The sequence below is a fragment of the Rattus norvegicus genome, chromosome 5 (genome assembly GCF_036323735.1).
Source record: "Rattus norvegicus strain BN/NHsdMcwi chromosome 5, GRCr8, whole genome shotgun sequence".
Classification (NCBI taxonomy): Eukaryota; Metazoa; Chordata; class Mammalia; order Rodentia; family Muridae; genus Rattus; species Rattus norvegicus.
This window is the reverse complement of record NC_086023.1, coordinates 161,943,505-161,958,272: the sequence shown is the minus strand read 5'-3', so window position 1 is coordinate 161,958,272 and position 14,768 is coordinate 161,943,505. Positions and strand designations below refer to the sequence as shown.

General features: G+C 40.4%; 1 protein-coding gene across 1 annotated transcript in view; it reads right to left on the bottom strand.

The window, feature by feature from the left end:
* The window catches only part of LOC103692519 (60S ribosomal protein L9 pseudogene), a 1,198,372-nt gene that overhangs the window by 854,845 nt on the left and 328,759 nt on the right, over positions 1–14,768 (bottom strand). The gene's annotated exons all lie outside the window — the stretch shown is intronic.

The following is a 14,768-nucleotide window of genomic DNA, read 5'->3' as shown; positions in this document are numbered from 1 at the left end:
CCATCTTGTCTAATTGGGTGGCTGTATATGTATGGGCCAAATGTGGGACAGGCTCTGAATGGTTGTTGCTTCAGTCTCTGTTTTAATCTTTGCCTCTCTCTTCCCTGCCAAGGGTATTCTTGTTCCTCTTTTAGAGAAGGAGTGAAGCATTCACATTTTGATCATCCGTCTTGAGTTTCATTTGTTCTAGGCATCTAGGGTAATTCAAGCATTTGGGCTAAAAGCCACTTATCAGTGAGTGCATACCATGTATGTCTTTCTGTGATTGGGTTAGCTCACTCAGGATGATATTTTCCAGTTCCAACCATTTGCCTACGAATTTCATAAAGCCGTTGTTTTTGATAGCTGAGTAATATTCCATTGTGTAGATGTACCACATTTTCTGTATCCATTCCTCTGTTGAAGGGCATCTGGGTTCTTTCCAGCTTCTGGCTATTATAAATAAGGCTGCGATGAACATAGTGGAGCACGTGTCTTTTTTATATGTTGGGGCATCTTTTGGGTATATGCCCAAGAGAGGTATAGCTGGATCCTCAGGCAGTTCAATGTCCAATTTTCTGAGGAACCTCCAGACTTATTTCCAGAATGGCTGTACCAGTTTGCAATCCCACCAACAATGGAGGAGTGTTCCTCTTTCTCTGCATCCTCGCCAGCATCTGCTGTCCCCTGAGTTTTTGATCTTAGCCATTCTCACTGGTGTGAGGTGAAATCTCAGGGTTGTTTTGATTTGCATTTCCCTTATGACTAAAGATGTTGAACATTTCTTTAGGTGTTTCTCAGCCATTCGGCATTCCTCAGCTGTGAATTCTTTGTTTAGCTCTGAACCCCATTTTTTTTTTTGCGGTAGCCAAAACCTTTTATTAAATCTTTTTTTTTTTTATTAACTTGAGTATTTCTTATATACATTTCGAGTGTTATTCCCTTTCCCGGTTTCCGGGCAAACATCCCCCTCCCCCCTCCCCTTCCTTATGGGTGTTCCCCTCCCAACCCTCCCACCATTGCCGCCCTCCCCCCATAGACTAGTTCACTGGGGGTTCAGTCTTAGCAGGAGCCAGGGCTTCCCCTTCCACTGGTGCTCTTACTAGGATATTCATTGCTACCTATGGGGTCAGAGTCCAGGGTCAGTCCATGTATAGTCTTTAGGTAGTGGCTTAGTCCCTGGAAGCTCTGGTTGCTTGGCATTGTTGTACTTTTGGGGTCTCGAGCCCCTTCAAGCTCTTCCAGTTCTTTCTCTGATTCCTTCAATAGGGGACCTATTCTCAGTTCAGTGGTTTGCTGCTGGCATTCGCCTCTGTATTTGCTGTATTCTGGCTGTGTCTCTCAGGAGCGATCTACATCCGGCTCCTGTCGGTCTGCACTTCTTTGCTTCGTCCATCTTGTCTAATTGGGTGGCTGTATATGTATGGGCCAAATGTGGGACAGGCTCTGAATGGGTGTTCCTTCAGTCTCTGTTTTAATCTTTGCCTCTCCCTTCCCTGCCAAGGGTATTCTTTTTCCTCATTTAAAGAAGGAGTGAAGCATTCACATTTTGATCATCCGTCTTGAGTTTTGTTTGTTCTAGGGATCTAGGGTAATTCAAGCATTTGGGCTAATAGCCACGTATCAATGAGTGCATACCATGTATGTCTTTCTGTGATTGGGTTAGCTCACTCAGGATGATATTTTCCAGTTCCAACCATTTGCCTACGAATTTCATAAACTCGTTGTTTTTGATAGCTGAGTAATATTCCATTGTGTAGATGTACCACATTTTCTGTATCCATTCCTCTGTTGAAGGGCATCTGGGTTCTTTCCAGCTTCTGGCTATTATAAATAAGGCTGCGATGAACATAGTGGAGCACGTGTCTCTTTTATATGTTGAGGCATCTTTTGGGTATATGCCCAAGAGAGGTATAGCTGGATCCTCAGGCAGTTCAATGTCCAATTTTCTGAGGAACCTCCAGACTGATTTCCAGAATGGTTTTACCAGTCTGCAATCCCACCAACAATGGAGGAGTGTTCCTCTTTCTCCACATCCTCGCCAGCATCTGCTGTCACCTGAGTTTTTGATCTTAGCCAATCGCACTGGTGTGAGGTGAAATCTCAGGGTTGTTTTGATTTGCATTTCCCTTATGACTAAAGATGTTGAACATTTCTTTAGGTGTTTCTCAGCCATTCGGCATTCCTCAGCTGTGAATTGTTTGTTTAGCTCTGAACCCCATTTTTTTATAGGGTTATTTGTTTCCCTGCGGTCTAACTTCTTGAGTTCTTTGTATATTTTGGATATAAGGCCTCTATCTGTTGTAGGATTGGTAAAGATCTTTTCCCAATCTGTTGGTTGCCGTTTTGTCCTAACCACAGTGTCCTTTGCCTTACAGAAGCTTTGCAGTTTTATGAGATCCCATTTGTCGATTCTTGATCTTAGAGCATAAGCCATTGGTGTTTTGTTCAGGAAATTTTTTCCAGTGCCCATGTGTTCCAGATGCTTCCCTAGTTTTTCTTCTATTAGTTTGAGTGTGTCTGGTTTGATGTGGAGGTCCTTGATCCACTTGGACTTAAGCTTTGTACAGGGTGATAAGCATGGATCGATCTGCATTCTTCTACATGTTGCCCTCCAGTTGAACCAGCACAATTTGCTGAAAATGCTATCTTTTTTCCATTGGATGGTTTTGGCTCCTTTGTCAAAAATCAAGTGAGCATAGGTGTGTGGGTTCATTTCTGGGTCTTCAATTCTATTCCATTGGTCTATCTGTCTGTCTCTGTACCAATACCATGCAGTTTTTATCACTATTGCTGTAATACTGCTTGAGGTCAGGGATAGTGATTCCCCCTGAAGTCCTTTTATTGTTAAGGATAGCTTTAGCTATCCTGGGTTTTTTGTTATTCCAGATGAATTTGCAAATTGTTCTGTCTAACTCTTTGAAGAATTGGATTGGTATTTTGATGGGGATTGCATTGAATCTGTAGATCGCTTTTGGTAAAATGGCCATTTTTACTATATTAATCCTGCCAATCCATGAGCATGGGAGATCTTTCCATCTTCTGAGGTCTTCTTCAATTTCTTTCCTCAGTGTCTTGAAGTTCTTATTGTACAGATCTTTTACTTGCTTGGTTAAAGTCACACCGAGGTACTTTATATTATTTGGGTCTATTATGAAGGGTGTCGTTTCCCTAATTTCTTTCTCGGCTTGTTTCTCTTTTGTATAGAGGAAGGCAACTGATTTATTTGAGTTAATTTTATACCCAGCCACTTTGCTGAAGTTGTTTATCAGCTTTAGTAGTTCTCTGGTGGAACTTTTGGGATCACTTAAATATACTATCATGTCATCTGCAAATAGTGATATTTTGACCTCTTCTTTTCTGATATGTATCCCTTTGATCTCCTTTTGTTGTCTGATTGCTCTGGCTAGAACTTCAAGAACTATATTGAATAAGTAGGGAGAGAGTGGGCAGCCTTGTCTAGTCCCTGATTTTAGTGGGATTGCTTCAAGTTTCTCTCCATTTAGTTTAATGTTAGCAACTGGTTTGCTGTATATGGCTTTTACTATGTTTAGGTATGGGCCTTGAATTCCTATTCTTTCCAGGACTTTTATCATGAAGGGGTGTTGAATTTTGTCAAATGCTTTCTCAGCATCTAATGAAATGATCATGTGGTTCTGTTCTTTCAGTTTTGAACCCCATTTTTTAATAGGGTTATTTGTCTCCCTGCGGTCTAACTTCTTGAGTTCTTTGTATATTTTGGATATAAGGCCTCTATCTGTTGTAGGACTGGTAAAGATCTTTTCCCAATCTGTTGGTTGCCGATTTGTCCTAACCACAGTGTCCTTTGCCTTACAGAAGCTTTGCAGTTTTATGAGATCCAATATGTCGATTCTTGATCTTAGAGCATAAGCCATTGGTGTTTTGTTCAGGAAATTTTTTCCAGTGCCCATGTGTTCCAGATGCTTCCCTAGTTTTTCTTCTATTAGTTTGAGTGTATCAGGTTTGATGTGGAGGTCCTTGATCCACTTGGACTTAAGCTTTGTACAGGGTGATAAGCATGGATCGATCTGTATTCTTGTACATGTTGACCTCCAGTTGAACCAGCACCATTTGCTGAAAATGCTATCTTTTTTCCATTGAATGGTTTCGGCACCTTTGTCAAAAATCAGGTGCCCATAGGTGTGTGGGTTCATGTCTGGGTCTTCAATTCTATTCCATTGGTCTATCTGTCAGTCTCTGTACCAATACCATGCAGTTTTTATCACTATTGCTGTAATACTGCTTGAGTTCAGGGATAGTGATTCCCCCTGAAGTCCTTTTATTGTTAAGGATAGTTTTAGCTATCCTGGGTTTTTTGTTATTCCAGATGAATTTGCAAATTGTTCTGTCTAACTCTTTGAAGAATTGGATTGGTATTTTGATGGGGATTGCATTGAATCTGTAGATCGCTTTTGGTAAAATGGCCATTTTTACTATATTAATCCTGCCAATCCATGAGCATGGGAGATCTTTCCATCTTCTGAGATCTTCTTCAATTTCTTTCTTCAGTGTCTTGAAGTTCTTATTGTACAGATCTTTTACTTGCTTGGTTAAAGTCACACCGAGGTACTTTATATTATTTGGGTCTATTATGAAGGGTGTCGTTTCCCTAATTTCTTTCTCGGCTTGTTTCTCTTTTGTGTAGAGGAAGGCTACTGATTTATTTGAGTTAATTTTATACCCAGCCACTTTGCTGAAGCTGTTTATCAGCTTTAGTAGTTCTCTGGTGGAACTTTTGGGATCACTTAAATAAACTATCATATCATCTGCAAATAGTGATATTTTGACTTCTTCTTTTCCGATCTGTATCCCTTTGATCTCCTTTTGTTGTCTGATTGCTCTGGCTAGAACTTCAAGAACTATATTGACTAAGTAGGAAGAGAGTGGGCACCCTTGTCCAGTCCCTGATTTTAGTGGGATTGCTTCAAGTTTCTCTCCATTTAGTTTAATGTTAGCAACTGGTTTGCTGTATATGGCTTTTACTATGTTTAGGTATGGGCCTTGAATTCCTATTCTTTCCAGGACTTTTATCATGAAGGGGTGTTGAATTTTGTCAAATGCTTTCTCAGCGTCTAATGAAATGATCATGTGGTTTTGTTCTTTCAGTTTGTTTATATAATGGATCACGTTGATGGTTTTCCGTATATTAAACCATCCCTGCATGCCTGGGATGAAGCCTACTTGATCATGGTGGATGATTGTTTTGATGTGCTCTTGGATTCGGTTTGCCAGAATTTTATTGAGTATTTTTGCGTCGATATTCATAAGGGAAATTGGTCTGAAGTTCTCTTTCTTTGTTGGGTCTTTGTGTGGTTTAATTATAAGAGTAATTGTGGCTTCATAGAAGGAATTCGGTAGTGCTCCATCTGTTTCAATTTTGTGGAATAGTTTGGATAATATTGGTATGAGGTCTTCTATGAAGGTTTGATAGAATTCTGCACTAAACCCATCTCGACCTGGGCTCTTTTTGGTTGGGAGACCTTTAATGACTGCTTCTATTTCCTTAGGACTTATGGGTTTGTTTACATGGTTTATCTGTTCCTGATTTAACTTTGGTACCTGGTATTTGTCTAGGAAATTGTCCATTTCCTGTAGATTTTCAAGTTTTGTTGAATATAGGCTTTATAGTAAGATCTGATGATTTTTTGAATTTCCTCTGAATCTGTAGTTATGTCTCCCTTTTCATTTCTGATTTTGTTAATTTGGACACACTCTCTGGGTCCTCTCGTTAGTCTGGCTAAGGGTTTATCTATCTTGTTGATTTTCTCAAAGAACCAAACTTTTGGTTCTGTTGATTCTTTCTATGGTCCTTTTTGTTTCTACTTGGTTGATTTCAGCTCTGAGTTTGATTATTTCCTGCCTTCTACTCCTCCTGGGTGTATTTGCTTCTTTTTGTTCTAGAGCTTTTAGGTGTGCTGTCAAGCTGCTGACATATGCTCTTTCCTGTTTCTTTCTGCAGGCACACAGCGCTATGAATTTTCCTCTTAGCACAGCTTTCATTGTGTCCCATAAGTTTGGGTATGTTGTACCTTCATTTTCATTAAATTCCAAAAAGTTTTTAATTTCTTTTTTTTCTTGGTTAGTGTACTTTATTTCCACAAAGTATCTTTTCTTTTCTTTTTTTTTTTTTTTTTATTAACTTGAGTATTTCGTATATACATTTCGAGTGTTATTCCCTTTCCCGGTATCGGGGCAAACATCCCCCTCCCCCCTCCCCTTCCTTATGGGTGTTCCCCTCCCAACCCTCCCCCCATTGCCGCCCTCCCCCCAACAGTCTAGTTCACTGGGGGTTCAGTCTTAGCAGGAGCCAGGGCTTCCCCTTCCACTGGTGCTCTTACTAGGATATTCATTGCTACCTATGGGGTCAGAGTCCAGGGTCAGTCCATGTATAGTCTTTGGGTAGTGGCTTAGTCCCTGGAAGCTCTTGCTTGGCTTTGTTGTACATATGGGGTCTCAAGCCCCTTCAAGCTCTTCCAGTTCTTTCTCTGATTACTTCAACGGGGGTTCTATTCTCAGTTCAGTGGTTTGCTGCTGGCATTCACCTCTGTATTTGCTGTATTCTGGCTCTGTCTCTCAGGAGCGATCTACATCTGGCTCCTGTCGGTCTGCACTTCTTTGCTTCATCCATCTTGTCTAATTGGGTGGCTGTATATGTATGGGCCACATGTGGGGCAGGCTCTGAATGGTTGTTGCTTCAGTCTCTGTTTTAATCTTTGCCTCTCTCTTCCCTGTCAAGGGTATTCTTGTTCCTCTTTTAGAGAAGGAGTGAAGCATTCACATTTTGATCATCCGTCTTGAGTTTCATTTGTTCTAGGCATCTAGGGTAATTCAAGCATTTGGGCTAAAAGCCACTTATCAGTGAGTGCATACCATGTATGTCTTTCTGTGATTGGGTTAGCTCACTCAGGATGATATTTTCCAGTTCCAACCATTTGCCTACGAATTTCATAAACTCGTTGTTTTTGATAGCTGAGTAATATTCCATTGTGTAGATGTACCACATTTTCTGTATCCATTCCTCTGTTGAAGGGCATCTGGGTTCTTTCCAGCTTCTGGCTATTATAAATAAGGCTGCGATGAACATAGTGGAGCACGTGTCTTTTTTATATGTTGAGGCATCTTTTGGGTATATGCCCAAGAGAGGTATAGCTGGATCCTCAGGCAGTTCAATGTCCAATTTTCTGAGGAACCTCCAGACTTATTTCCAGAATGGTTGTACCAGTTTGCAATACCACCAACAATGGAGGAGTGTTCCTCTTTCTCTGCATCCTCGCCAGCATCTGCTGTCCCCTGAGTTTTTGATCTTAGCCATTCTCACTGGTGTGAGGTGAAATCTCAGGGTTGTTTTGATTTGCATTTCCCTTATGACTAAAGATGTTGAACATTTCTTTAGGTGTTTCTCAGCCATTCGGCATTCCTCAGCTGTGAATTCTTTGTTTAGCTCTGAACCCCATTTTTTAATAGGGTTATTTGTTTCCCTGTGGTCTAACTTCTTGAGTTCTTTGTATATTTTGGATATAAGGCCTCTATCTGTTGTAGGACTGGTAAAGATCTTTTCCCAATCTGTTGGTTGCCGTTTTGTCCTAACCACAGTGTCCTTTGCCTTACAGAAAGTTTGCAGTTTTATGAGATCCCATTTGTCGATTCTTGATCTTAGAGCGTAAGCCATTGGTGTTTTGTTTAGGAAATTTTTTCCAGTGCCCATGTGTTCCAGATGCTTCCCTAGTTTTTCTTCTATTAGTTTGAGTGTGTCTGGTTTGATGTGGAGGTCCTTGATCCACTTGGACTTAAACTTTGTACAGGGTGATAAGCATGGATCGATCTGCATTCTTCTACATGTTGACCTCCAGTTGAACCAGCACCATTTGCTGAAAGTGCTATCTTTTTTCCATTGGATGGTTTTGGCTCCTTTGTCAAAAATCAAGTGAGCATAGGTGTGTGGGTTCATGTCTGGGTCTTCAATTCTATTCCATTGGTCTATCTGTCTGTCTCTGTACCTATACCATGCAGTTTTTATCACTATTGCTGTGTAATACTGCTTGAGTTTAGGGATAGTGATTCCCCCTGAAGTCCTTTTTTAATTTCTTTCTTTATTTCTTCCTTGACTAGGTTATCATTGAGTAGAGCATTGTTCAATTTCCACGTATATGTGGGCATTCTTCCCTTATTGTTATTGAAGACCAGTTTTAGGCCGTGGTGGTCTGATAGCACGCATGGGATTATTTCTATCTTTCTGTACCTGTTGAGGCCCGTTTTTTGACCAACTATATGGTCAATTTTGGAGAAAGTACCATGAGGAGCTGAGAAGAAGGTATATCCTTTTGCTTTAGGATAGAATGTTCTATAAATATCCGTTAAGTCCATTTGGCTCATGACTTCTCTTATTCTGTCTACGTCTCTGTTTAATTTCTGTTTCCATGATCTGTCCATTGATGAGAGTGGGGTGTTGAAATCTCCTACTATTATTGTGTGAGGTGCAATGTGTGTTTTGAGCTTCAGTAAGGTTTCTTTAATTATGTAGGTGCCCTTGTATTTGGGGCATAGATATTTAGGATTGAGAGTTCATCTTGGTGGATTTTTCCTTTGATGAATATGAAGTGTGCTTCCTTATCTTTTTTGATGACTTTTAATTGAAAATTGATTTTATTTGATATTAGAATGGCTACTCCAGCTTGCTTTTTCTGACCATTTGCTTGGAAAGTTGTTTTCCAGCCTTTCATTCTGAGGTAGTGTATGTCTTTGTCTCTGAGGTGTGTTTCCTGTAGGCAGCAGAATGCAGGGTCCTTGTTGCGTATCCAGTTTGTTAATATATGTCTTTTTTTTGGGGAGTTGAGGCCATTGATGTTGAGAGATATTAAGGAATAGTGATTATTGCTTCCTGTTATATTCATATTTGGATGTGAGGTTATGTTTGTGTGCTTTTCTTCTCTTTGTTTTGTTGCCAAGACGATTAGTTTCTTGCTTCTTCTGGGGTATAGCTTGCCTCCTTATGTTGGGCTTTACCCTTTATTATCCTTTGTAGTGCTGGATTTGTAGAAAGATATTGTGTAAATTTGGTTTTGTCATGGAATATCTTGGTTTCTCCATCTATGTTAATTGAGAGTTTTGCAGGATACAGTAACCTGGGCTGGCATTTGTGTTCTCTTAGGGTCTGTATGACATCTGTCCAGGTTCTTCCCGAGTCCACCAGGCAGGCCTCCCGCAGCGGAAAAGTTGGTCCCACCTGTGGTTCCGAGGCCCAAGTCCACTCCTGGGGCACTGCCCAAGTCCTCTCCGCAGCGGCAGCAACCGGGAAGATCCGCGCTGCTCCCCCCCCCCCCCCGGGAGCCTCCATGCACCAGGGTCCCAGATGGCGCCCGGCGCCCTCCCCTGGCGTCTAGATGTGCCACGAGTTCTTTTCTGGTCCAATATATGGTGTTCTGTAGGCTTTTTATATGTTTATGGGCATCTCTTTCTTTAGGTTAGGGAAGTTTTCTACTATGATTTTGTTGAAGATATTTACTGGTCCTTTGAGTTGGGAGTCTTCACTCTCTTCTATACTTATTATCCTTAGGTTTGATCTTCTCATTGAGTCCTGGATTTCCTGTATGTTTTGGCTCAGTAGCTTTTTTTGTTTTACATTATCTTTGACAGTTGAGTCGATGATTTCTATGGAATCTTCTGCTCCTGAGATTCTCTCTTCTATCTCTTGTATTCTGTTGGTGATGCTTGTATCTATGGTTTCTTGTTTCTTCCTTTGGTTTTCTATATCCAGGGTTGTCTCCCTTTGTGCTTTCTTTATTGTTTTTTATTCCCATTTTCAATTCCTTCACCTGTTTGATTGTGTTTTCGTGTAATTCTTTCAGGGATTTTTGTGTTTCCTCTCTAAGGGCTTCTACTTTTTTACTTGTGTTTTCCTGCATTTCTTTAAGGGACTTCTTTATGTCTTTCTTAAAGTCTTCCATCATTATAAAAAAATGTGATTTTTAAATCTAGATCTTGCTTTTCTGGTGTTTTTGATATCCAGTATTTTCTTTGGTGGGAGAATTGGGCTCTGATGATGCCAAGTAGTCTCGGTTTCTGTTGCTTAGGTTCCTGGGATTGCCTCTAGCCATTGGGTTGTCTCTGGTGTTTGCTTGTCTTGCTGTTTCTGAGAGTGACTTGACCCTGCTGTAGTCCTCTGTGTCAGCTCTCCTGCAGAACTGTTTCCTGTTTTCTTTCAGCCTTTCCTGAGAGCAGGTGCTCTGATTTCAGGTGTGTCACCACTCCTGGAGACTGTCTTCCAGCTCTAGGTGCTGGGAGGAATCAAAGGGTCCTGCCCCTTATTGCTTGGAGATCCTTGCACCCAGTGGGCACAGTTGGCACTGTGCAATTCCCTCTTGGGTCTGGACTGTGGACAGAGCATAGTATACTCTGACTTTTCAGGAGCATCCACACTTCTGAGGGTCCAACTCTCTCCCCCATGGGATTTGGGTTCAGGGAACTGTTTGGCCGGTTCAGTTAGGTCTTGGGTGCAGACCAGAACCACAGGTACAGGCGGCTGTCTGTTCCTGTATCCCTATGTCCAGAGGCACTGTGCAGTTTTCCCTTGGACCGGGGATGTGTGCAAGAGATATGCAGAGGTGGTCATCTGTCCTGCAGTCTCAGGATGTCTGCACTCCTGGGTGGTCAGCTTTCTTCTCCATGGGATTTGCGTCAGGACAATGGTCTTAATGCCCACACCTACAGTGACGTACTTCCTTCGACAACGTCACACCAATACCAACAAATATTAAAAGCAGTAAGAGAAAAAGGTCAAGTAACATATAAAGTCACACATATCAGAATTTCATCATACTTTTTACTAGAGACTCTAAAAGCCAGAAGATCCCAGGTAGATGTCATACAGACCTAAGAGAACACAAATGCCAGCCCAGGCTACTATCTCAAAACTCTCAATTAACGTAGATGGAGAAACCAAGATATTCCATGACAAAACCAAATTTACACAATATCTTTCCACAAATCCTGTCCTACAAAGGATAATAGATGGAAAACTCTAACACAAGGAGGGAAACTACATCCTAGAAAAAGCAAAAAAGTAATCTTTCATCAAACCCAAAAGAAGATATCCACACAACCATAATTCTACCTCTAACAACAAAAACAACAGGTGTTGGTGTAAAAATATAAGAATAAAAAAATGTATTGTAGTGTTTTACTTCACTGGGTCTGCACTGCAGTGTCCCAAGATATCTGCTAGATATCTCTGCAGAAACACATCCCAACTGAGCCGCGGTGGCCCAGTGTCTTCAGCTGCCGCACACTTTCTTACATTCAAACCCTCACATAAAAGAACACACAACACAATAATCTTAGATCCAGTTGATAAGATATAATTGCCCAATTAAACATACAAAGCCCGGTACCATTCATCGCTTAAGAACATTGATAACAACCTGTAAATACACAGAGCAAGATCTACTTCGGCTTCCATTGTCCTGCCATGGCTTCTCTCTCTCCCTCCTATCTCCCTTCTTTTTCATTTCAGTCTCCTCCTCTTCCTTCAAACTTCTCTCCCACCCATCCTCCAATGATAGGCCTCCTTCTATCTTGTACCTGCCCCTCACCTGTATTTTACAAATTCAATGGGGAGGTTTTGGTGAAGTCACCTGATTCCTGAGTACTGACTAGGCAGCTGTCCTTGGGGTAGTGGAATTAGCATCAAAATACAGATAACTTCAGGGCAAACCACAACAATCAGGAAGCAACAATCACTTTTCCTTAATATCTCTTAACATCCAGGGAGTCAATTCCCCAATTAAAAGACATAGACTAACCGACTGGATACATAAACAGGACCCAGCATTTTGCTGCATACAGAAAACACACCTCAGTAGCAAAGACGACACTACCTCAGAGTGAAAGTCTGGAAAAAAATTTTTCCAAGCAAATGTTCCCAACAAATGAGCTGGAGTAGTCATTCTAATATCCAATAAAATAGACTTTCAACCAAAAGTTATTAAATAACATAAGGAAGGATACTTCATACACATCATGGTGATGAAACACCATGATATAAAAGCAATTTAGGAAGTAAAGTGTTTATTAGGCTTATACTTCTACATGGTAGTCTATCACTGAGGGAAGCCAGTACAGTAATTCAAACATGCCAGGAAACTGGGAGCAGGAGCTGATGTAGAGGCCATAGAGGGACTCTGCTTACTAGATTGTTTTCCTGGATTGTGCTGCCTACTTTCTTACAAAACCCAGGGCCGTCCCAGGGCTGGTACCACCCACAAAGGGCTGAGCCCTCCCCCATTAATCACTAATTAAGAAAAGAATTTACAGCTGGATATTATAGTGGCACTGTCTCCACAGAGGTTCCCTCCTCTCAGATAACATGATTGTGGTTCAAGTAGACTCCAGAACAGCCAGCACACTCTCACACCAACAGAATATAAAAATGCCCAGTCTCTACCTCCTCACCAGCAATTTGTTGTTTTCTTGATGGCACCGCTCTAACTGAGGTGAAATAGAATTGCATTTCATGCAGCTGGAGACTGGCTCATTGATTAAGAGCATTGGATGCTCTTTTAGAGGACCCATATTCCTAGAACCTTAGTCCATTTCTAGGGTATACAGTGCCCATTTCACCACCAGGCATGTGTGTGTTGCACAGTCATACCTGCAGACTAAACATCCATAAACACAAAATACATTTAAAAATTTAAAATGACATTGCATTTTATCGTGGCTAAAGATTTTTTAATATTAAAAACTACCCTGTCTTTTTGTGCCTTTTATTTGAGAATTCTCCATTCTCTTTTTTAGCGGATTTTAAAAATAGGTTTCAAGTTTAGTTTTTTTGAGTTCTTTGTATATGATGGATGTAAATTATTAGTCAAATGGATAGATAACTAAGTTTCTTTCCAATTCTGGTTGTCTCTTCAATCAAATCACAACTTATTTTGCTGCATAGAAGTTTTTTAACTTTATGAAGTTTCATTTCCCACTTTTTAGCCTTAACTCCAGAATGACATGGATCCTTTTAGCATGTTGGACTTCCATTTTCATTCAATTTTAGGAAATTTTTAAAAACTTCCTTCTCAATTTCATCAACAATCCCTTTACCGTTCTGTGGTGTGTTTTTAGTCTCTATGAATTTGTGTGCTTTCTGTGGTTCTTGCTGTTGATTTCTATTTTTTTTTGTTATTGTCAGATAGAATTCAAGAAATTACTTCATTTTCTTGTCATTGTTGGAGACTTGCTTTCTGACCAATAATAATTATTCTGAATGTACTTCAAAGAAAGTTATGTGGGCTGCAGAAAAGGTCATGCATTCTGCAGTGCTTGAGTGCAATGTTCTATAAATGTTAGATGTTATTTAATATTTCTGAATTTATTTTTGCAGTAGATGAGCGGTCAGCGTGGAGTACTGAAATAACTCATCATCACTGTCTTGTCATTAATATGAAGCCTGATATATTCTGGTATAGGTTTATGAAATTAGAGGCACTTGGGTTGAGTGCATATATCATTAGAATTGTGATGAAGGATTGGTGATTGTTCCCTTAATCAGGAAGAAGGGATCTTCTTTTTCTATTATGAATACCTTTGTTTTAAAACCTATTTTGTTAGGAATGGCACTGAAGTTTTGTTTCTAGTTCCATTTGCTCTGAATTACTTTTACACCTCTCATTGAAGCTATTTGCCTATTTGTCTATTTGTTTTGATAGTGAGGTGAGGCAGTGAATAGAGAGCCTGTTTTTTTTTCTTTTAAATATTAGTTATCATATATGTTTACCATGCATGTATGTGAGTGGGAACATGCGTCACAATATGTTTGTAAAAAATCAGAACGCAAATCAGAAGGCGAATTACCACCGTTTCTTATCACCTTCTGTTTTGAGGTAGGCAATCTCTTCTTGGTTTTGGTACTTCTGAGCACTTCCAGCTAACAGCTCATAATTAGAGTACACTATCTCCAATGTCATGGTAGGAGCATTGCTATTAGATATCCATATTGCTACATCTGGCTTTTAATGTGGATCCTGAGGATTGATCTCAGTTCATCAGGCTGATGTGGCAAAGGTCTTTTTCTTGATGAGCCTTCCTGCCAGCCACTGGTTGCTATTGATTGATTTAAAAGTATACTTATTTAAATGTAGGATTATATAGAAATTTTGGGCATTGATGTGGGTATGGGAGTACTTATTTGTTTACCAGTGCACATGTGATGCGGTCAGAACATATGGAATTCAGTTCTCTCTTTCCAGTATATGGGTCTTCCATATCAAACTCAGGTTGCCAGGTTTGGTGGCAAGCATTTTATTTCACCTGCTGAACATCTTGCTGATTACTAATTGATGGTTTTAACCAGAAGATTCTCTGGAAATATCTGTGTCCTGCTTTGGAACACTAAACAGTGGGAAGACAGTGAAACAATAAGTTGGATTGTGAAATGCTTTGGTTACCCTTGCCATAATTTTTTTGGATCAGATACATGCCATATCATACCACTGAAGGGTCAGGATATTGGACTGTGTAACCCAAATTAGATCTCTTCCTGGGAGCCACAGTTGTTGGGATGCTGTGAATCTGTAATTCTGCTGTTCTGTGGAAGTCTTATTCTCAGATTTTCCTTGGAATGTTGGGAGAAATTTTTCAGTCTTTTTGTCTCTCTGGAGCAGAACTTTCTGCCTCTTTTTGGCTGACTTAGGTAGAATGCTGATAAACTGGTCAGGTGACTTTGTCAGATGTAGTCTAAAAGGAGTGTGAAGGCAGATGTGAGTAAATCCAGATCTAGT